The sequence below is a fragment of the Saccopteryx leptura genome, chromosome 1 (genome assembly GCF_036850995.1).
Source record: "Saccopteryx leptura isolate mSacLep1 chromosome 1, mSacLep1_pri_phased_curated, whole genome shotgun sequence".
NCBI classification, from domain to species: domain Eukaryota; kingdom Metazoa; phylum Chordata; class Mammalia; order Chiroptera; family Emballonuridae; genus Saccopteryx; species Saccopteryx leptura.
Genome location: NC_089503.1, coordinates 107,711,439 through 107,734,691, shown reverse-complemented (window position 1 = coordinate 107,734,691; position 23,253 = coordinate 107,711,439). Strand labels below are relative to the sequence as shown.

Here is a 23,253-nt window from a genome sequence, read left to right as displayed (position 1 = left end):
AAGTTGTAAATTTCTTGGATTCTAGAAGCCTAAAGTGGTGAAGAAGAGGAAATGCAGGCTGTACTGGGATAAACTGCCTTTTTGGGAATTGCACAGGCAGATCATGTGAGGCTTGCCTCTGACCCCAGGGCGAAACTTTGAGGGAGAATTGGCCTAGAGCCAGATTAAATGGATTTTTGTCCAAAAGAGGCACTGGTGAGGCATGGACCCTGTGTGTGGTGACTACAATTGTGTGTGGTGATGTGTGGGTTCCCAAGGCCTCAGGGTTGACCTCTGGTTGGCCTCTTAGCAGGCAGCCAGATTGTCAATATCTTAAGAATTGCCATTTGGCCCTGGCTGGTTGGTTTAGTGGTAGAGAGTTGGCCCAGTGTATGTAAGTCCTGGGTTCAATTCCCTGCCAGGGCACCTATCTGCTTCTCCACCTTTCCCCCTCTCCTTTCTCTCTACCTCTCTCTTCCCCTCCTTCAGCCAAGGCACCATTGGAGCAAAGTTGGCCTGGGTGCTGAGGATGGCTCCATAGCCTCTGCCTCTGGTGCTAGAATGGCTCTGGTTGCAATGGAGCAATGCCCCAGATGGGCAGAGCATCGCCCCCTAGTGGGCTTGCTGGGTAGATTCTGGTCGGCGCATGTGGGAGTCTGTCTGACTACCTCCCTACTTCTCAATTCAGAAAAATGCCAAAAATGAAAAAAAAAAAAAAAAAAAAAAAAAGAATTGCCAATTGGTATTCCTGGTGGGAGAATCTTGGGGGAACTCAAAAAACTGCCTGAGAGAAAAGTAACTAGTATTGAGAATCGACCATACACTGGATTATATCTCTTCTAGTCAGTAAGCGCTTCCCCCTTGCCCACCTCCCTGACTACTCTGGAGGGTTTAAGGTGGGCGAGGGAGAGAGAAAAGTGCAAGGTTGGGGAACAGACAGGTGGATCATGTTCCCCCCTTCCCACTGAAGGTGTCTCAGCTGGAAGCAGCACTAAACAGGGAGAATGTTCAAATAAAATATGAAACTGTCACTATGATACTGGACTGGGCACTTGACTACTGCATTAAGACTCACAAGAGGGCTTTTAATATTGAAAACGGATTTAGGTTGGGAAAGAAAGATTAGCCATTTACCCATTGCACTAGTGAAGGGCAGCACCAAGGAAAATAGTGTTAGCTTGTGATCACACCTTTTGTGTTTTACTCCATTGAGTTCTAAGTACAGCACATCCAAATGTCTCAGCCTTGGTCAGTCTCTGGGAGTCTGTGCAACCACATGAAGACCAATTTCCAAATTGCCATGGCTCTTGGCTCACACCTTTTCCTGCAGGTCTTCACTCTCCCACCTGCTCAACCACGGTCTCCCAAGGTCACACTTGGGAGTTTTCCAGGGTCAAAGAGCTCTAAGAGCCTACAATGGACTAGGTGGCATTTTGGCGGTGGAACAGGGTTACTTGAGTAAGAATATGACATGTCTGCATCTAGCTAAAGTATAAGGAACAATATTTTAGACTTTGAAACAGTACAAAGTGCTTCTTAAAAGTTTATTCTCAGTTACTTCTTAGAACAACCTAAGGGGTAACTTAAATTTTTATTTTCATCAAATTGAATCGCTGTAATAAATTTTCTGAGTATATTCTCTGGAATTCAGTCTTTTTAGCAGGACTTTAGGGAAAGACGAAGCAGATTCTTGCTATCTGGCCTGTTCTTGAATAAATTGTTGCTGTTAGGTCAAAACAGCCACATCCAGGGAAATGAAGAGAACAGGATTCTGGAGGCAAGGGAAAAACAATGATCAAAAAGGTCATGATTTGAAAAATAAGAAACATTAACTCCATTCAGGCTTAGGAAAGTTTTAACATGCTTGTAGTCATTTGTTCTGGAAACCATTTTAAAAAGGAGTTAACTAGAATCCTAGAGTCAGTTGCTGAACTAGAGACTGTGACTTGTCAAAAGTGATTTTGTTTTGTTTTTTTTGAGCAAAGAGCTAAGAGTACCTCACATCTTGGAAACTGTGGAGGGGGGAAATTCCCTGTGAAGAAAAAAATGCAAAAAGAAAATATTGGAGTGGAGTCTTTCCATAAATTGAACATGTTTGCCTTTGTTGAAGTTCATGAGGCTTTACAGGAGGACAGATAATTTAGAACTGTTTGCTCTAAGAGAAGAGGAGATGGTAAGATGTCCTCAAAACAATTCCATATGTTAACAGGGGAGTCCTTGCAGAAGTCAGAGGATGTCCTATTACCTCAAAAGCAATCCCCCTGGGAAATGGCCTACCAGGGCATAAAAGAAACAGATGCCAATGGCAGAGCTGAAATGTTTTATTTTTAAACACAGGGATATAAAGAATAATAATAATAATAAAAAAACCAAACTAGGCATTTGGATATTTTCTTCTCATCGAGGACTAGAAGTGTACAGGTTGAGTGGGAGCAAGTGTAAAAATCATTTACATTCCTTAGGAGAAAAATTTCCCAAGCTGTATTTGAAAGGAATGATAAATAGAGATGGATGTCAAATCAAGAGAACTAGATCTAGTCCTGACAGTATCAAATACAATCTATATATTTTATACTTTATTTCTCTTAATTCCTGGGGATTTGGGGGGGTTTATTTCCATTGCTTATTTCAGGTAGCATTTTCCTTGACTCTGTGTAGTTTTCAAACACATGTGCTAATTAGTATTCTGCTAAAGATTTAAATGGGGCCTTCTGCAGATAATCAGTGCCTCCTTTCTCTGTGCAACTTGCATGTTTATGGTACTCTATAAAAGGAGCATGTAAGGATTGGTTTTCCTCTCCTACATATCATGACACATACTCCATTATTTTCTGCTCTTTTTTTGGGAATAGTACACACTCCCTTCCATGTGAGGTACAAGGCAATACCCAGTTTGTTTATTTTAAAATATAAAATCACGTATAAGCCATAGCAAATGCTGGGCAGTGTAGCAGAGGAGTTAGAGAGAAAAGAAGGTCTGAGGAGTTTTTCTTTACATCCTCTTAATGATTAGGAAAGGGGCAAAAACATGGAAGAGGGTGGGTTATGAGAGTTGAGATTAAAGGAGTAAATCCATTGACTAGCTGTTGGTAGGGGACATGGTGGAGTTGGAAACTGAGTAGGAAAGAGGTGCCAATAAAACCCTAACTTTTTGTGGATCTTTCATGGGTTGGAAATTCTACGTAGGCTTATTGTAGAGATTGAGAATCTGATTTCAAAATTTATATGGAAACATAAAGGGTTTAGAAAACTTTGAAAAAAAGAACAAAACTGGAGGACTTGCACTACCAGATTTTATGATTTATTATAATGCTAGACTTATTTAAGACACATTACTACTTTAAAGATAGACAAACAGGTCAATGAAACAGAATAAAGGATTCAGAAACAGATACACATGACCAATTACTTAGCAAAGTTGTTGAAGTAATTCAGGGGAAAAAAATAATTTTTTTAAACAAATAATGCTGAATAGCCATATGTAAAAACCAACCAACCAACCAATGTACCTCAGTCCTTACCTCATTCACACCATACAGAAAAGTTAATTCAGAATGGATCATCATGACAGAAAGCAGATCAGTATTTGTCTGGGTTTTGGGGACTGGTGGAAAGAAATGATTACAAAAGGCACAAGAAAATTGGGGAGGGGTGATAGATATGTTCATCATCATGATTATAGCAATGGTTTCATAGGTGTTTGGTAAAAACTTAACACATTGTACATCTTCATAGGTGCAGTTTATTATGTCAATTTTATCTCAATAAAAGTGTGAAAAAGATTTCAGTGGAATATTTGTGCCCTTCTGTTAAAGTCTAGTGTGGCCTTTCCCAATTTGCTATTAGCTGTTGGAAATAACCCCCCACTTGCTCCCCAGGTCTCCAATCTCTGCACTTTTAACCCCTGCCTCACTCTTGGATCTCTTCCAGAGACTTGGTGCCAAGAGGCTGCCTCTCTGGTTGCTGCCCCTCCCCTCCTGACTCTCCCTCAACCCCACCCCCTGGCAGGTGGTGTTCAGGACCCCACCCACTGCTGGTGCCCGGTGTGCTCCTCCCCACAGCAGAGACAGAGTCATGGGCCTCTCCGGTTCTGGAGGAAGGGGCAGAATGAATACTGCACACCAAGACAGGTGTGAGATGAACGTTCAACAGGCTTACACAGGGCTTGTTTTGACATCCATGTTTTCTAACATGGGGAATTTTTAGTTTGTACAAAATCAGGACATTACTTCACTAAAAATGTGACAGGGTAAGAAGCAGTATATTAAACACATTTACAAGAGGCAGAAGAGCCCAGTGAGGGGAAAAGGGCTGTAGGGCCACCCTGAATAGGAAGACGCCTGTCAGCAGATGTTTTCAGGTATATTCCAAAAATGTAACCTCTTCGGCTGCTGTATTCTAACAAGGCATTGCTCTTTGCTTTGTGCCAGACACTCTGAGGCTCTCAATATTTTGGTATCTCAAAGGAGAAAGGTACACAAACCAATTCCTTAGGAAAAACTATAGTCAAGTAATCTAAATCTATTGCAAACATTGAGCACCTTATTTACTGTGTGGTTAAATGTATAATTAAATACAACAAATTACAAGTATTAAACATTGGGAAACTGATGTTTTTGTTTCTACTTGGTGACTTATCAAAGCTCCAAGTTGAAAAACCCTCACAAAAACCCAGGTATTGCTACAGTTGCCTGGACCAGGTGTATCCCCAGCTAAGCGTCGCTGTCAAAATACACATGTGCAGAAGAGGCAAATTCATTTAAGACACAGCTCTCAAAGAAAGGTACCTTGCTTGGTCAGGCTTTCTTTGTGGGTGTGTGATGATTTAATACCTATTGTATTGTGTTTTCTATTCACTGTTCTTTGTATTCATTAAAGACAGAAAGAAGGTCTTATTTCTGAAGTTACAGTATCTGGGTCTGGAGATTTAACAGGCAGACTAAATGTGTGTATAGGGAACAAGAAAAACACAAACATCAAAAATTGGAAAATGACTCTGAAAGAATTTGGCATTTTCAAAAATTATCAAAGTAGTTATAATGGGTGTAGAAAAAATTATAATTTCCTTATACATATTTAATTTAGTATTCTATTTATTTAGTTGTCCTATGCATATTATTTTATGCATTTAAAAACACAATTCTGCAAAAGGGCCTATGCCACAAAGAAGATAATGTTTTTATTTGGAATTATCTTTAGAGTGTGTATCATGGAAAAGGGAATGTGGGATAATTTCTCAGTGCTTAAGGCCTATGAAGACCTTCACTCAGCTCTAACAATGCCTACATTAATCCTTATCAAATAGTAAGTACTCAATAAAAATATAAGTGAATAAGTATGTGTGTGTGTTTGCCCATGGGCTTAGTCTTATGGTGAATAGTGGCTCAACAGATGCATTTCATTGCATGAGCCATTATTGACTGTGAATTCCATCTTACACTAAAAGCTCAGAAAATAGATATTTTGATTTAATCCAGTTTCTTAGAAAGGTACCAGAATCCACATATGACTAACCATATCTCTTATTTTTTATCAATGACATTATCACAGACAACTCAAGTTCAAGTATAAAACACAGTCATTAAAATATATTTAAAATTTTTTTTTTTATTTACGCAGCATAATCAAAGGTCAAAATAATCTGGAGATGTTTTCTCGGAACATATGTACCCTGATTTATCAATGTCACTGCATTAAAATTAATAAAAATAAGATTAAAAAAAAGCTATGGTACATATACACAATGGAATACTACAGGGCCATGAAAAAGAAGGAAATCTTACCTTTTGCGACAACATGGATGGACCTGGAACCTATTATGTTAAGTGAAATAAGCTAGGCAGAAAAAGAAAAATATCATATGAGTGGATTCAAATGAGTGGATTCCTCACTCATTTGAGGAATCCAATGAACAATATGAACTGAGAAACGGAACTGAGACAGAGGAGGGATCAAAGGGACCAGAGGGAAATAGGACAGAGGGAAAGGGGATGATAGGATGGGGGAAACCTGAAGAGAAGGGGGAGGGTGCTATGGTGAGGGCGGGAAGGGAGATGTTGAGGGGAATATGGAGAAAAAAGAAAAACAAATAAGGGAAAAAAAAGAAAAAAAAAGAAAGAAAAAAATTTTTATTTAGAAAATTAAATTTAATGGGGTGACATTGATCAGTAAGAGTACATCTGCTTCAGATGAACATCTCTATAGCATTTGAACTGTTGATTGTGTTGTGTGCCCATCACCCAAAGTCAACTCATTTTCAGTCACTGTATACTTGTCCCCTTTTACTCTCCTCCCTCCCAACTTCTTGCCTCCCAAACCCTTCCCCTGGTAACCACTTCACTTTTATCTATGTTCATGAATCTCATTTTTACATCCCATATATCTCACTTCATTTTACTGTGTGTGAAATGGAACTTCTATTAATTGAATATAAATTATTTTTGAAAAGTCAAAGAAATGGTGACTTTTCCCAATGATTTAGGATTGTACTTAAAAACCTTACCAATCATAATCACAAATTTAAAATTGACTTCAGTTTCATTAATTCCAGAGCAGATAGGAGACACAAGTTTATAGCATTGACCATTTTGACAGGTTTGGACAGTTCATTCAGGCTGCAACCAATTTTCCATTAAAAAAAAAATTGAATTGGTACTTTAACTGAATGGATTAACAAGGCCTGAGTTTTGGCATTGTTTGTATATACTGCCTTAGTTCTCCTATTTTGTAGCAGAGATAACTGCAGAAAAGTGCTTGTAGAGTGTCTCATGGAAAATGAAAGTTAAAACATGAACTCTATCTCAGGCATCTGCTTTATCGCCTCCTGGAACATTGTGTTTCAAATAGCGGATCATTGTACAGTAGGTGAGGAGGTCAATTTTACAGACAAGACCAACATTAAAGAGTAGAATGTATCAGAGTGTGCCTTATTTAATAAAGATATTGTGTAAAACATTTGATTCAGTTTGCATGTGTGTGTGTATGTGTGTACTGCGTCATGAGGTAACATGTATTTCTTAGGTGGGCTGCAGTCAAAAATGTTTGAAAAGCAATATTTTAGGACTCTTGTCCCCAAGGTTATATATACAAAATGCATATGTTAAGTGTAACAGACTAATACTTTATGAGTACTTAATTAGCTTCCTCCAGAAAGGGAACTTCTGAAGTGGTACTCAGGAAGCTAACGTAAAAGACCTGAGGAATATTTTATGATCTCTTTGCATAGCTGTCAGTCTTCCATAGCATTCAACAGCTTGGTGAAAATTAAAATATTTGTTCATAAACTCCCAAATATGCAATAGGCAATATAGTTTATAGTGGGACTAAAGTTCTGAATGACTGATTCAGTATTTCCAGCTTCATCTAAACATTGGTTTCATGCAACAAAGATACTGCCACAGATAAACTGACACTCCAGAAAGAATTGCTCTTTCTTTCCAAACAGTGCCTGAATTTTATTATTTTTTCCATTAGATTTGCAAGAGGCATCCATTCCAATTCTCCTGGGCTCATTGTATAAAACAGAATGTACTATTCATGAGTGACAGGAAACAAAATAAATTCTACATTTGGGATGAATTTATCTCCTTCTTCCTGCCAATTCACCTTGATGTGCGGGGAAATATATACTAAAGAGCATGAGAGAGACACACCGTGGATCCTTGCCTTCGAGGGGATAATTAATTCCTGGTCTTCGGGTCCTGGGTTCTTGCCCAAAATCAAAGGCAGAGAAAACACTCTTGGGTGCTCTGGACACCCCACACTTGCTCCACATGTGAGCTTATGTTTCTAATTAACTTTCAAGAAGCCTTAACCTAGCCCTTTGCCACAGGATGCAAAGTTCACCTTCTGAAACTTTGAACCTTTCTCTTCCTTCTCATGTCCTTCAAAGTCACTGTAGCCATCCCCTGCCCGACATTCAGAACCTGCACGGCCCACCCTCACTATCTCACCCTCACTAGCTAGGCTGAGCGTCTAGCTTCTGCTCTCACAGTATCAGGTCCCCAGAGACCATCCTCTCTCCCATAAAGACCGACCTGTCCTAGGTGCCATTATTTTTAGACCTATGTTTTCCGCTAAGTGATAGATAATTAGTGGTCATTGATTTTCTGATACGATTACTAAATATGCTAAATAATGAGAACAAGCCTGCTCAATTATAAGTGCAATGATTGGTTCTATTGTCCACTAGGGTTCTCATCATAAGTTCTTCAACATGAGGAGATAAAAGCGTTCTTTTTGTCAGAGCAGGTAGAAAATGTCCAGGGCGTTTCATGGGAGGGTGGGCAGGTGTACTGTTGCTAGAAGGGGAAGTGACCGATCCCCCAATACTGCTTCCACTGGGTCCTTGTCACTCAGCTAACAGTTGAACATCTGAAAATACCCAAGATACAGCTTGATGTAGCTGAGTCAGGAGGCCTGTATTCTGTCTCTAATTTGCAATGAGCCTATGTGACTCCTTAATTCCTTTGTCTTCCTTATCTGGTTGAAGTGGATGATTAGACCGTCCCTTCCAGTTCTAACTTTCTGTGTATAAAGTAGCAGTCCTATCCTTCTCTCTCTCTCTCTCCCCCTCCCCATCCCTTGCCTCTCTAAAATGAATAATAATAATAATAATAATAATAATAGCCAAAGTAGCAGCCCCCGGTGAGAAACCTCCTCTTCCTGACCTTTCATTTATTTGGCTTTGCAATTGCCATCAGGCTCTGCCCTCAGACAGATCCCATTTCTTTGCTTAAAAAGGGAATTTTGCCAATGATTAGGCTAATCATTCTTGCTCCTTTGCTGGTTCAGCTTGGTAATCAATAGTAGCACTCACAACGCTTTCTGGGACTCCAGCCTGAAGTCAAACTGTATGGTCTCTTTACCTAGGGGAGCAGAGGCTAGGCTGTGTAGACAAACCCTAAGAATTACACACTGGTAGCTATGCTGTCGTCATTTTCACTTAAAGGGCTGCAGAGTTGCTAATAACATGACTAAAACACACATAAATCACTTTCCGTACCAAAGCGGGGCTCTCAGCCTGTCTTTACTAAAGCATGCTTCCTACTTGCTTATGTATCAACTTCCTGATTTGAAGTTCTGTTCAAGGTAGACTAATTCCTATGCACGTCCATCTGAGACAGACCCATCCTCCACCAGTGCCCCTCAAAGCTGGGCTCTGCTTCTGGGTGCAGATCTAGCCACCAGTTCTGCCTGGGAACTTTCGGTCTCTAGTCTACAACTCAGTAAGCAATAGGCTTTATTCCTGGAAAGAAGAAAAAAAAAAATCTCAAAAAAGTAAATAAAGCATTTCATTTGATTTTTCCCTCAGTGTTCCAAAATTAAAATGCAAATTCCTACCCTGAGAAGAAGGTAGAAATATCATTTGCTTTCAATACTAAGGCCTCTAAGACCACAAGCAGGGAGGCAAAGATTAAAATAAAACCTGAACACAGTCTTTTATCTGTCTGTGCATTTCTATCTTAGAGAGGCCAGCAGAGTCTGGCTTAGTATTTTGAAAACCTGATTATTATTATACCATGCATGTGGTAGACATTCACTATTCGCCCAAACACACCAGGCTTTTGCTCACAGTACATTTTTGTTTAATGGGTGTTCAGTCTTCTATTTGTCATATTCCCCTACTCCAAGCCCTGGCACTTCTAAACAAGGGTGCCGAGGTTGCTATTCTAGGGAATGTTTTACCTTTTTGTAAGAAGCTACTTTGGGAGTCATCAGCCTCTGAGAGACCACTAAGAAACACAGACACTTACTCTGGGGTCTTAGGAGTTAGATATTAATGCCAGCCTGGGAATCAGACACCTTGACTCAATCCTGTCTTGTCGGTGTTTAGCCTGGAAAATTTGACATCAAAGCTATGGGATGCACAAGTGTTAAGATGGTGGGTACTGGATGGCACATGTACTGATGTGTTCCTGGGTGTTGTTTTCTATGCCAGCTTTTCCTGGTACCCCCCAGGCAGATGGGGACCCTTCTTCTGGGCTTCTTTTGCTCTTAAATCACATGGATTAGTACCTATTTATACATGTTCTTTTCTTGAAAAAATGTGACCTCAGTAAGTAGCCCAGTGCCTGGCACAATAAATGCTGAATAGATACTTCTTGAAAACCTGAATGAATTAGCATGTATAATAAAAAGAGTTGGACTGGATAATTCTATAATCCATTTTAGCTCTAAGATTCTGTGGCAATGTGACTCAGAGAATTAGCGTGGTGATTTGAAAGGAATCCAGAAGCTTTCTGAATTAAAATGAAAATGAACTTTAAGAAAAGTGAGATGAAAATCATTGCTATAGTAACCAAGTAACTAACTGAAGAGAAAGTTTAATCACACCTGAATCACTCCCTTTGCTTCAGGGCCCAGGGTAGGAGAGGATAGAGGAGGATATCTTAGCAACAGTATAAATAAGTAAATAAATATAATAATTAAAAAAAAATGTAGGTAGACAGGTGTGCATGTGGAAATTCCCATAAAATTCCCCCCAAAATAGGGAGTTTCATTTTGCTGGATTCCCTTAGATGTTGAAGGGATCAACTCCACCTCTAATCTCCTGTAAAAAACAAACATTTAGATGAGTTCTACCAAAATACAACAGAAGGACCTTGGACTCTTGAATAATGAGGGCCTAGCAGTGGGCCTTTAAGCTGGTGATAATAAATTTCACAAATATAAAGTTATGGAGAAAGAGACAGAGAGTAAGAGAGGGAGAGAGAGAGAGAGAGAGAGAGAGAGAGAGAGAGAGGGAAAGCTAGCTGAGCATGATTTGAAGGTGATTATTGTCTTACCACCAGATCATTGCTACTTTATTGTCTTTAAAAATCTAAGAGTGAAACCTGCTCCCATTATAGAAGTCAGAGAAGAGCTTACAGACATTTTAAAGGTCTGTCTGGGCTGCCTAACCTGCAACTACTATCGCCTTCTGAATGGCTTCATCTTTCCAGGGGAGAAGATGTCATCTTGAGTTCAAGAACATTTATTGAGTATGATCTCTACCTTAAAAGACATAAAACAGGATCTCTGCCCATAAAGAGATTTTCTCTCTTTCTTAAGAGGTTAAAAAAAAAGGGGGGGGGACCTAGACAAAGCCAATCTAGAACCAAAATGACAGACTCCACAACATAGGACCAAGTAAGAGGCTGATTCCCTTGACCCACAATGCTCCTCCTGAACTCTTTCATCATCATTTTAATTCCCAAGGGAAGCAAGTGCTATTGAAAGAGGGATTTAGAGTAACAGAAGAAGCTATCTGAAACTGCCTACAAAGTGTGTTTTTGGTAATCCCCTTTTCATTTGGTTGATTTGGTCAAGAAATTTTGTCCCTTAGGCAACTACTTAGAACACACTACCTTAAATTCTTAAGTGGGAGGTGCAGATTTCTAAGGCCTGGGATTATATCCTCGTGTGCTTCTGGTTGCATGTATTAATGATATAATATAATAAATAATATGATATTCTGGCAGATTATTCAGTTTAAAAGAGCTACTGTCTTTGAATGAGTGATCAAAGCATCACTGTAGTCAGTTGCCTATAGAGGTTCTATGGGAGAGAGACTCAGCTAAAAAACAATCAAAAATGACTTCATTGTGGTCAGAAAATAAACAGAAACTCAGCATGTAAAATGTCCTGAGTCTTTTCAATATAAAGAGAAACATAATATATATTATAGTTTTGCGATAAATCTGTGTAGACCTGAAACTTGCAAATATTTATGTATATGGATAGAGTGACTACATGTTTTTTAAATCCAATGTTGCTGATATATGGTTTGGAAGGAATTAGAATAATAGGGGAAATCAATAGAATATCTGAAATCAGGTCTGACCTCAAGTCAAAGGGTTGCCATAGCTCTAGAATAAAGATGAGATGCAGGCTAACTGACTGGAGATGGCCAGGACTTCCCCCACTCTGTTTTCTCCTAGCTCAGATTCCCCTCGCTCACTCCTCTCTCCTGTCCCACCAGTACAATCTTTTTTTTTTTTTTTTTTGTATTTTTCTGAAGCTGGAAATGGGGAGAGACAGTCAGACAGACTCCCGCATGCGCCCGACCGGGATCCACCCGGCACACCCACCAGGGGCGACGCTCTGCCCACCAGGGGGCGATGCTCTGCCCCTCTGGGGCATCGCTCTGCCGCGACCAGAGCCACTCTAGCGCCTGGGGCAGAGGCCAAGGAGCCATCCCCAGCGCCCGGGCCATCTTTGCTCCAATGGAGCCTTGGCTGCGGGAGGGGAAGAGAGAGACAGAGAGGAAGGAAGGGGGGTGGAGAAGCAAATGGGCACTTCTATGTGCCCTGGCCGGGAATCGAACCTGGGTCCCCCGCCCGCCAGGCCGATGCTCTACCGCTGAGCCAACCGGCCAGGGCCAGTACAATCTTAAATAAATCATTTTTGCTTGAAAAATTCCATGATACCACTCATTTATTCATTTAATCATTCAATAATTGTTTGAGGGCTTTCTCTGTGTCAGGCACTATTCTTAGCACTGGGGAGGTAGCTCTAGAAAAACAATGCCTCGCCTTTGTTGACCTTTCATTTCTGTAGGGGGAGAACTAGCCAATATATCAGACGAGGTAATACCGTGGAGTAGAGTGAAACTGAGCGAGGTAACAGGCAAAGTTGGCAAGGGTAGAAGGGGTATGGGAGACGAGGTGGCTTGTTCTTTTATGTAGTGCCATCAGAGGGATCTTTCTGCTGTGGCAACATTTAGGCAGAGATGTGAAGGGCATAGCCAGGCAGACATCTGGGAGAGAAGCAGCAACAGGAGCTGAAAGCTGGTGACAAGAGCAGTTAGTGAGCATCCCTGAAGACAGAGTCCTCTGACTGCCAACCAGAAAGAGTCCTGCCCGCCCCCCCAACCTCCAGGGCAACTACTGACCCAGGACAAACGGACCAGCCCAGGGAGGAGGGAAGACTCCTCTGCCATCTGGCTGCAGAACTCCCAGGTCAGCGGGAGCACACCGGGCCCAGCCCAGCGACCAGGGCTATGCCCCAGTCTGCTTGTGCCAGGTATTCCTAGACGTGGGCACCGTGTGAGAAGAACAGATGACATACTTAATAAGAGGTTCTTCTTATAACAGTGTCCAGGAGCGGGGGCTTTGCAAACTTTTTTTGTGAGTGTGTGTGTGTTTTTCTACAGAACATTTTTTTTCAAAGGAAATCTTATGAGAAATCATAGACTAATGGATAAAAGTCAAGGGGTTCCCTCTGAGGCCTCCTGGGAACCGCAGGCCTTGGCTTGACCTTCTGTTTCCCATGAGATTACTCTGAGAGAGCCTCTCTGTGAAATGCTATTTATAGACCTATGGTCTAAGCAGAGTTTCATGACCACGCTTAGCAGAGCTCAGGGGTTCTTGGGAAGGGCGGCTCAGCGCCGTGAATGGGGACAAGGAGCCAGGAAACTCAACAATTGACATCAGGTCTCCATTTGGCCACATGACCACTTCACCCACTGTCCCAACTGTGCCTCTGGCCTGCTTCTGCTGCTGTTCTCTACTGCCTGTCAGTAGGATTTAACTGGGAGGAGTCAATGGCTGAAAAACATTTGAAAACCACTAGTATGGAGAAATAGACAATTACTTGGAAACCGTCATTGGATTATTCACTGGAGTACTTACAACCTAGCGCTTCCTTCTCACACAGGATACTCCAGGGGTCCCCAAACTTTTTATACACGGGGCCAGTTCACTGTCACTCAGACCATTGGAGGGCCAGACTATAAAAAAAACTATGAACAAATCCCTATGCACACTGCACATATCTTATTTTACAGTAAAAAAAATAAAACGGGAACAAATACAATATTTAAAATAAAGAACAAGTAAATTTAAATCAACAAACTGACCAGTATTTCAATGGGGACTATGCTCCTCTCACTGACCACCAATAAAAGAGGTGCCCCTTCCGGAAGTGCGGTGGGGGCCGGATAAATGGCCTCAGGGGGCCGCATGCGGCCAGCGGGCCGTAGTTTGGGGACCCCCTGGGATACTCTGTACTGAGAAGTGATTCTCTCAGGAGAAATCTTAGTCTAGCAGTCAGAATTTGAATTTGTGGCCTTCAGTTCGAGCTCTGCCGTGGACAGGAGATGCCCGAGTCTCTCGTTCATGATGCCCATCCTTGGGCTCTTCAAGAGGTGGTGTGAGGCATTTGCCAAATGAAGGAAGTCATGGTTGGCAAAGGGCTCTGTAGTAGTTCAGATCCTTAGAGAAACAGTCCTGGAGACAGAATTGAACTTGCCAGAGGTGGGGACCATACTCACCAGAGAAAAAGGGACACAAGCTGGAGGAGATGTGGGGAACCCTGAGACTCTCTGCAGGTGTGGCTCCTCCCTGAGGAGGGGAGAGGGGAGGATGGAGGGACGGGAAATAAGGGCCTCAGAGGGTAGCTCAGGTCTAGGAACATTTCTGCCAGCCCATGGGGAGTCCTTCAGCCAGTTTCACGCATCAGCGGAGCTCTGCATCTTGCCAGATGGGTCTGCCTTATCAGTCTTGCCGCAGGGTGCTGGGCTGGGAGCAGCGGGCATGTGGGCCTGGTGTGGGTCCAGAGGGCAGCTCAGCCTTTGCACTCACATCATGCCCTGCCGCAAGCTGTGTGAGGGCCACGTTTTTATGGCTGCCACAGGCTTGCCCACCATTTCCTGGTATTCTGTCCTCCCCAAATTATACTCTAGAGCAATAAGTTCTGAAACAGACTAGACAGTGATGAAATTAAAAAAACAAAAACAATTGAAAAAAGCCAAAAGAAATTTAAAAAGGTTATATAATAAGTTTTTCATAATACTTAATAAAACAATTATTCTTTATTCTTACATCATGTCCTTCCTTATCCTATTTTTGGGCATTGAAATAGCCCTTATTATTTATTATTATTATTTTGTGTTTTTCTGAAGTGAGAAGCAGAGAGGTGGACAGACAGACTCTCACATGCGCACGACCAGGATTCACCTGGCATGCCCACCAGGGGGCGATGCTCTGCCCATCTGGGGTGTTGTTCTGCTGCAACCAGAGCCATTCTAGTGCCTGAGGCGGAGGCCATGAAGCCGCCCTCAGTGTCTGGGCCAACTTTGCTCCAATGGAGCCTTGGCTGCAAGAGGGGAAGAGAGAGAGAGAGAGAGAGAAAGTAGAAGGTGAAAGGTGGAGAAGCAGATGGGTGCTTCTCCTGTGTACCCTGGCTAGGAATCAAACCTGGGACTTCCATACGCCGGGCCGACGCTCTACCACTGAGCTAACCAGCCAGGGCCACCCTTATTTTTTAATAAAATGAAAGTGATTACTAGAGAGAAGTGATATTTTTAATGTCCTTAACCTGTTGTATTTAAAAGTGAGCGTCTCTATGGAAGTCCCAAACCAATTTTATTGGTTAAAAAAATCAAAGACTCACAGCTCGAAGATAATTGGAAGCCATAAAACATGGTTCAAATGAAAAAAAAATTTTTCCCCCTTTCAGAAACAAGACAAACATTGACATTCACTGTAGCCTGATGTTGGCTGGGGACCCCAGAGCCCCCAGAGGTGTGGGGAGTCTGGAGTAGCTGCCTTTAGTCTGTCTGTCCCAAAGTCTGCCGAGCCGAGCCCCTGGCCCAGGTGTGGCCCTCTGGCTGTCCTGCCGATGGACCAGCCCTCCTCCCCCCACGCCCTCTGGGAGTCTCATGCAGGCTTGCAGATGAGTGAGGATCGATAGAGACACTTGCATGAACACTGGCGAGTCCAGTCCCGTCCCATTACAGATGAAGACATATTTTAGAGGAGAAAAAGCTAACTTCTCTTGGGGGCTGAAATGATCCAGGCTGAACTCATTTCTCCACTTTGCTTTGCACGTTCAGTTCTGCTGGAGTCACAGGGGAGGAGATTGTGGAGGGACACTTCTGCCTCCGGCCTGGGGCTTGCTGAGAGAATGGATGAGAGCTTGCACACTCACCCAACAATTCTTCCCCAAGTCCCCAGCGCTGGAGCTCAGAAAAGTAAAAAACTCACCCTGGGCGTATATTATTTTTATATTTCAGGACAAAGGCAGCTAAACGGCTAGTTTTCCTAAGTGTACTGATACTCAGCAAGCCCAGGCATATTTCTGCTTGAGTATAAAAATAAAACTAAACAGCATTTTTTCTTATAAATCCACATATCTGTATTTTAACATGACGGCATTTCCAAGAATTAGTAATTAGTTGGAAGTATCTGGTCAAAATCAAATAGAATTGAGTCAAACAGATCTCTTGAATTCATTTCATTTATTTCAGACTGTGTGCTATTAAATTGCTTATGAAAAGATGCTTATGCTAAAACAAAGTAAGGGATGGCTTGAGGACATGTTGTCAGATTTTAATCATTGTAGATTAATTATATTTTTCAGAAACAAAACACATTGTTTGAGATGTCTCCAAGCTCGGCAACACCCAAGCCGGCATGTCCAAAGAAAGATCGGTTTAGGCAGGTAAATGTTTTCAGATTACTTGTGGTTGAATGTTTGCCAGGCCCCATCCTCAGCAAACAGAAATTCTGATTTGTGGGGCCAACGCTGGTCTTCTGGGAAGGAGGCACTGACAGGTACCATCAACAGGTAAATTTGTGTAAAGTCAAAGAAAGCCATCAGGGGAATACGTCTAAGTGTTTACCTACAAAATTTTACTTGGCACTGCCAAACTGCTCGTCACCAGCCATTTCTGGGCAGGTTACTATGCATTTTTTGGATGGTATGGCTTAGATACCATGGGATTTCTCTTCCTGGTAACTTGGTAAGAAGGGTGGGATAGCAGAGAGAAATTCAGAAAGTTGTACTTCAGAGAGATATTTAAGTATCCATGACTGATAAGTTGTCAAGTGACCACAGGTTAACAGTATTCACACAAGTAAGTTCTTTGGAAAATTGATTTGATTATGGGCTGTTTTTCATTATTCCTCAGAGAAAATGTTGTTTGGAGAGGTTATGGACAACTTCTCTGGGGCAATGGGTGCATGGTGCAGTGTATGTATAGATGATGTTTTATTGAGTTGTACACTTGACACCTGTACTCCAATGAATTTAAAAAAAATGAAGAAACTACTCCTATATAATTTACCTAGTCAAGCATGTGAAACTTGTTACCTGGAGAGTTAGGACAGAGGGAAAATAAAAGCAACTTGAGACAGGTTTAGATTCATGCTGTGAATAACAAAAAAATGATGAACATTCAGATTCATCTCTAACTTTTACATAAGGGTTCCAAGATCATCAGATCAGGGAAAAGAATAAAATGCTCAAAGATGAGGCTGTGTAGGTTATTGGAAGGAGTCACTGTGGTACAGTATTTTTCCAAGAATTAATTTATGTTCAGAGACACAAATCCAAGACTGGGAAGACCATTGATTACATGTAACCTCAGTTATAAGTGTCCTTAGAGAGGCTGCAAGGGCAAGTACTTTCCTAACTCAGGGATTCCTAACTTCTAAACTGTGCACAAAATGCAGGAGATGATGGAGGTATGTGTGGCCTACGAACTTGGACAGAAAAAATTTATAACTTATTTTTTCAAAGTGTCTACCTGAAACTTAACTTTTCCTGAAACTATGAATGTTGGCAATACGCCACAGTAATCTTAGTACTTGTGACTTTGCACCAATAGAAATAAGAAATATTTTCACATATTTCAGTAGGTGTAAGAATTTTGAACCATTACTTGTACCTATCACATTTCCCAATTAAAGCAGGTTAGAGAAGTGCCACCAGATCTTGGATTTATTAATGCACCAATGGCAACACATGTATTGCTATATCTCAAAGTTGTGTGGTTTTTTTTTTGTTGTTTTTTTTTTACTATTTTGATAAGTGTATTTTTAATACATTTCTTAAGTAATCCAAGTTTCTAGGTTCTCACCAATTATGTATGATATTAGCTGTATGTTTTTTATAGATGTTCACTATCAGGTTGAGGAAGTCTCCCTTTATGTCCAGTTTTCTGAGAAAATGTTGTTTTTATAGGCCTTTTTCCCATGCCTATCCCAGCCGAATTACGGATAACTGTGTTAGGTAACCTGGATGCACCCCTGCTGTAGCTGTCTCTCTTCTCCCTTCTAGATCCTTGCTTCTCTGTCATCTCCCTGCTTGTAGAGGCATCACGAGAAAGCCAGAAAAAGTGGCTCTCTGTTCATGACTCTGAGGAAGCATGGGTGAGGCTAAGGGGTTCCCATGTGAATTCCAGAAACCTAGGCTAGCCTCTTCCTTCGAAATGAAACTTGGTGCTAAATATTGAGAATAAGAAGCTACACGTGGTCTCTGTCTTAAAGGAGCTCTCTGTAAAGTGAGAGGAAATAATTGAACAGGCAATTTCAATACAGAGTGATGCATCTTTATTATATGCAGCTTAAGTGTCTGTTTGTTGCCGATAGCTTATTGGTTGCTTGCGTAACTGTACTAGCCCATGGGGTGAAGTTGCCACGGCATTCAAATAGTCCCGCCTTCTGGCATGCCACCTCACAAATTGAGGTTAAAGATTGGAGCAATTATTATGCTGTTAAGAAATCTTAACACCAGAAGGGGTCTTTGCAATGGTACAAGACTAGAGGTTCTCCAATTGAAAAATAATGTCATAATAGCTAAGTCTTTGACTGGCTCCTCTAAAGGTGAAATACATGTCATTCCAAGAATTGATTTGGCTCCATCTCAAACAGGGTTGCCGTTTCAATTGAGACATAGACAATTTCCTGTAAAACTTGCCTTTGCTATGAACATCAATAAGTCTCAGGGCCAAACGCTTAAGCGTGTTGGCATTTTTTTACCTGAGCCTGCATTTGGACATGGTCAACTTTGTGTTGCCTGTTCAAGAGTTCGTGAAAGAAATAATTGATGGTCCTCTGCAAGGCGAGCTTAAAGATGATGGAAAGATCTACACAAGAAATGTTGTGTACAAAGAGATCTTTGACATGTGAATTAACATTTTATTATTTAAATCACCTTTATTTATTGAGCTAGCGGTGGCTCTTAAGAAATGTACCGCCAGTGGTTTCCTTCATTGCACTCTACTTTAAGCAAGTAAGCAAGTAGAAGGGGAAAACCCCATGGGGCAGTAAGCAAAGGGGCGTCCTCGCCGCCTGCCCTGGGTAATTCAGTTTGAATTAGCAGACACTTTTGCACAAATCATTTTAATTACAATTTATAATATCTAGAACAGCGGTCATTTCATATGACCGCCGTGCTTTCTAGTATTATATAACTGAAGATATAAGAACCTTCCAGGAGTGTATAAAAGTCAATTTAACCTTGTTGTGGGAGGAGAGGATCAAAGAAAAAGTACTTGGAGTTCTGTTTGAGAGCTTTAACAACTGAAGGTTAAGAAGTCAGAGACTATGAAGTAAGCGATTACCACACATTGTGATTTTGGCCCAAGAGTCCATGAATGAGAGAACCTCTTTGTTTTACCTTAATGTAATTAATGTACACTGTTTTCTTTTTTAAAACAGTGTTGTTAATCAGGATTAAATAATAATGACTGCTGAAATAAGCAAATCCCAAATCTTGGTGCTTGACCCAACAAAGGTTTATTTCTCATAACCCAACAAGGGTCAGTAGTGGGGCTTTGCTTTCTCTTTGCTAGGGTAATAGTACCTTCAATTTGTGGTTTCTTTGGGTGGTCTTAGTGTCACCCAGCCAGCAGATGTAGAGAAAAAGAATATGGAAATAATTACATTTTTAATTGCTTCACTTTTATTCATTTCAGGAGTAAGAATTAGTGATATAGTCAAGCATCTAAAAGGTCTGATAAATGTAATTTAGCTGTATGCCTAAGAAGAATAAACAGATTTGGAATCTGGTCAAGCCCTGATTATTTTGGTCAAGTACCAGTTATTTTTCCTATTTATTTAAACAAGTGTAAAAATACAGACACACCTCGTTTTATTGTGCTTTACTTTGTTGCACTTTACAGATATTGTGTTTTTTACAAATTGAAGATTTGTGGCAACCCTGCATAGGGCAAGTCTATTGGCACTATTTTTTCAACATTTGCTCACTTTGTGTCTCTGTGTCACATTTTGCTAATTTTATCAATATTTCAAACTTTTTCATTATTACTGTATTTGTTCTGGTGATCTATGACCACTGATCTTTAATATTACTATTGTAATTGTTTTGGGGCACCATGAACTTGCTCATATAAGAGGGCAAACTTGATTGATCAACATTGGGTGTATTCTGAATCCTCTGCTGACAGATTGGTCCCCCATCTCTCTCCTTGTCTTCTGGTCTCCCTATTCCCTGAGACACAAAAATACTAAAATTAAGCCAAATAACATCACTACAGTGACCTCTAAGTGTTCAACTAAAAGAAAGAGTTGCACATCTTTCACTTTAAATCAAAAGCTAGAAATGATTAAGCTTAGTGAGGAAGTCACATTGAAAGCTGAGGTAGGCTAAAAGTTAAGCCTCTTGCTCCAAATAATAGCTAACTTGTGAATGAAAGAAAAAGTTCTTGAAGGAAATTAAAAGTGCTACTCCAGTAAACACATAAATGATAAGAAAGTGACACAGCCTTTTGCTGATATGGAGGTTTTAGTGGCCTGGACAGAAGATCAAAGCAGCTACAACATGCCCTTAAGCCAATGACTAATCCAGAGCAAGGCTCTAACTCTCTTCAATTTTATGAAGGGGTGAGAAAACTGCAGAAGAAAAGTTTGAATATATAAGAGGTTGGTTCATGAGGTTTAGGAAAGGAACTATCTGAAAATGCAAGGTGAAGCTGCATGTGCTGATGTAAAAACTACAGTAATTTATCCAGAAGGTGTAGCTAAGATAATGAATGAAGTTGGCTACTCTAAACAGTAGATTTTCAGTGCAGACAAAACAGTCTTATATAGGAAGGCAATGCCATCTAGGACTTTCATAGCCAGAGAGAAGTCAATGCTGGCTGCAAAGCCCCAAAGGACAGGCTGACTCTCTTGTTAGGGGCTAATGCAGTTGGTGACTTTAATTTGAAGCCAGTGCTCATTTACCATTCTAAAAATCCTAAAGCCCAAAAGGATTATGCTAAATCTACTCTGCCTATGCTCCATAAATGGAACAACAAAACCTGTATGACAGCACATTTGTTTGCAACATGGTTTAGTGAATATTTGAAGCCTGCTGTTGAGACTTACTGCTCTGTACAAAGATCCCTTTCAAAGTGTTACTACTCACTGACAAAGTGTCTGGTCACCCAAAAACACTGATGGAGATGTACAGTGAGATTAATGTTTTCATGCTTGCTAGCACAACATTCATCCTGTGTCTCATGAGTCAAGGAGTAATTGTGACTTTCAGGTCTTATTAAGAAGTACATTTTGTAAGGCAATAGCTACCATATATAACAATTTCTCTGACTAATCTAGGCCAAGTAAATTTGAAAACCTGGAAAGAATTCACCATTCTAGATGCCATTAAGAATATGTGTGATTCATGGGAGGAGATTAAAATATCAACATTTACAGGAATTTGGAAAAAGTTGATTACAACTCTCATGGATGACTTTGAGGGGTTTAAGGTTTTGATGGAAGAAGTAACTGCAGAAGTGGTGGAAATCGTGAGAAATGTAAAATTAGAAGTGGAGCCTGAAGGAACAACTGACTTGCTGCAGTCTCGTGATAAAACTTAACAAATGAAAGGTTGCTTCATATGGATAAGCAAAGAACGTGAATTCTTTAGATAGAATTGTTCATGGTAAAAATGCTGTGTAGATTGTTGAAATGACAACAAAGGATTTAGAATAGCACAAAAAATCAGTTGATAAAACTGTGGCAGGGTTTGAGGGGCTTGGCTCCAATTTTGAAAGAGGTTTATGGGTACAATGCAATCAAACAGCATCACATGTTACAGAAAAATTGTTCATGAAAGAAAGAGTTGATCAATGTAGAAAACCTTATTGTCTTATTTTAAGAAATTTTCATAGTTATTCCAACTATCACTAACCATCACCTCAATCAGTCAGCAGCCATCAACATCGAGGCAAGGCCCTACACCAGCAAAAAGGATAGACTCTCTGAAGGCTCAGATTATGGTTATTACTATTAATATTACTATTTTCTTTTAGAAATAAGTATTTTTAAATTAAAGCATGTGCATTTTTTAGATGTAATGCCATTTAGACTTAATAAATTACTGTATAGTGTAAAAATATCTTTTATGCACTAGAAAACCCAAAAATTTGTGTGATTCACTTTATTTTTTTGTTTTTTTTTAAAGATTTTATTGATTCATTTTAGAGATGGGGGAGGAGCAGAAAGTGTCAACTTCTGTATGTGCCTTGACCAGGCAAGCCCAGGGTTTTGAACTGGCAACCTCAGGGTTCCAGGTTGACATTTTATCCACTCTGCCACCACAGGTCAGGCCTGTATGACTCACTTTATTGTGATATTCACTTTCTTGTGGTTTCTGGAACCAAACCCATAGTATCTTCGAGGCATGCTTATACACTACATCTATAATATGAAGAACTCCTTTGCTTCAGTAGTAGCCTTTCAATAAAGTACTCAGGAATCTATGCTTTGAAGTAATTTCTTTTTCATTATTATTTTATTGAATTTATTGGGAATTTTTTTTTACTTGAAATTACATCTAGATGAGTTTTAAAAATGTGTAATGACTCAGGAAAATGCTGAGAAGGGAGAAGTATTTCTTTCTAATAAGATCTATAAAGATGATATATAACATTTTTGAAGAGCTGTCTCCAGCAAAATCACAAGGGAGGTGAAGTGGCACATGGTTTCTTTGCCTTTTTCCTTGTTAGGCTTTTCTTTTCCTTCTCCATCATTTCATTTCCAGGCACCAGGACCCTCATGCTGGCTGTAAAGCACCATTCCCCTCCTTCTCAGAATTCATCAGCCTTGTGTCCTGTCAGGTCTTTGTATGGTTCCTAATTGGAGAAACTATTTCATGGTCAGATATTTTGAAATATCTGATTAGCTGACTGTGATATTACTTCCAGGAATATTTGCAATGCAACAGGCATTCTTGGCAATATAACACTTGAGAAGGATGAGATCTCTGTCTATTCTGTTGGATTTGGAGGACTGGGCAATCCTACAGGGCTTTTAGGGTGGCTTCCAATTCATACTTCATAAGCATCTGCCGAGAGGAGATGGAAAGGGAGTCTATTTGGACCTTCATAAAGGCCTATGATGCTATTGTGTAACCAGTGCTAGGGCTGGGATATTTCCAAATTCTGTTTCTTAGTATTTCTCTTACGCTAGTGACTCACTGTCAGTCATCTTCATCTCTATCTATTGCTAACAAGTATCTGGAAAGAAGCGTAAAGACCTCTAAGCTACTAAAGAAGCT

At 40.5% G+C, this 23,253-nt stretch overlaps 1 pseudogene; it reads left to right on the top strand.

The window, feature by feature from the left end:
* LOC136388112 (tigger transposable element-derived protein 1-like) overlaps positions 1-21,987 on the top strand; it is a 29,843-nt pseudogene extending 7,856 nt beyond the window's left edge.
* Positions 21,988-23,253: the final 1,266 nt, after the last annotated feature.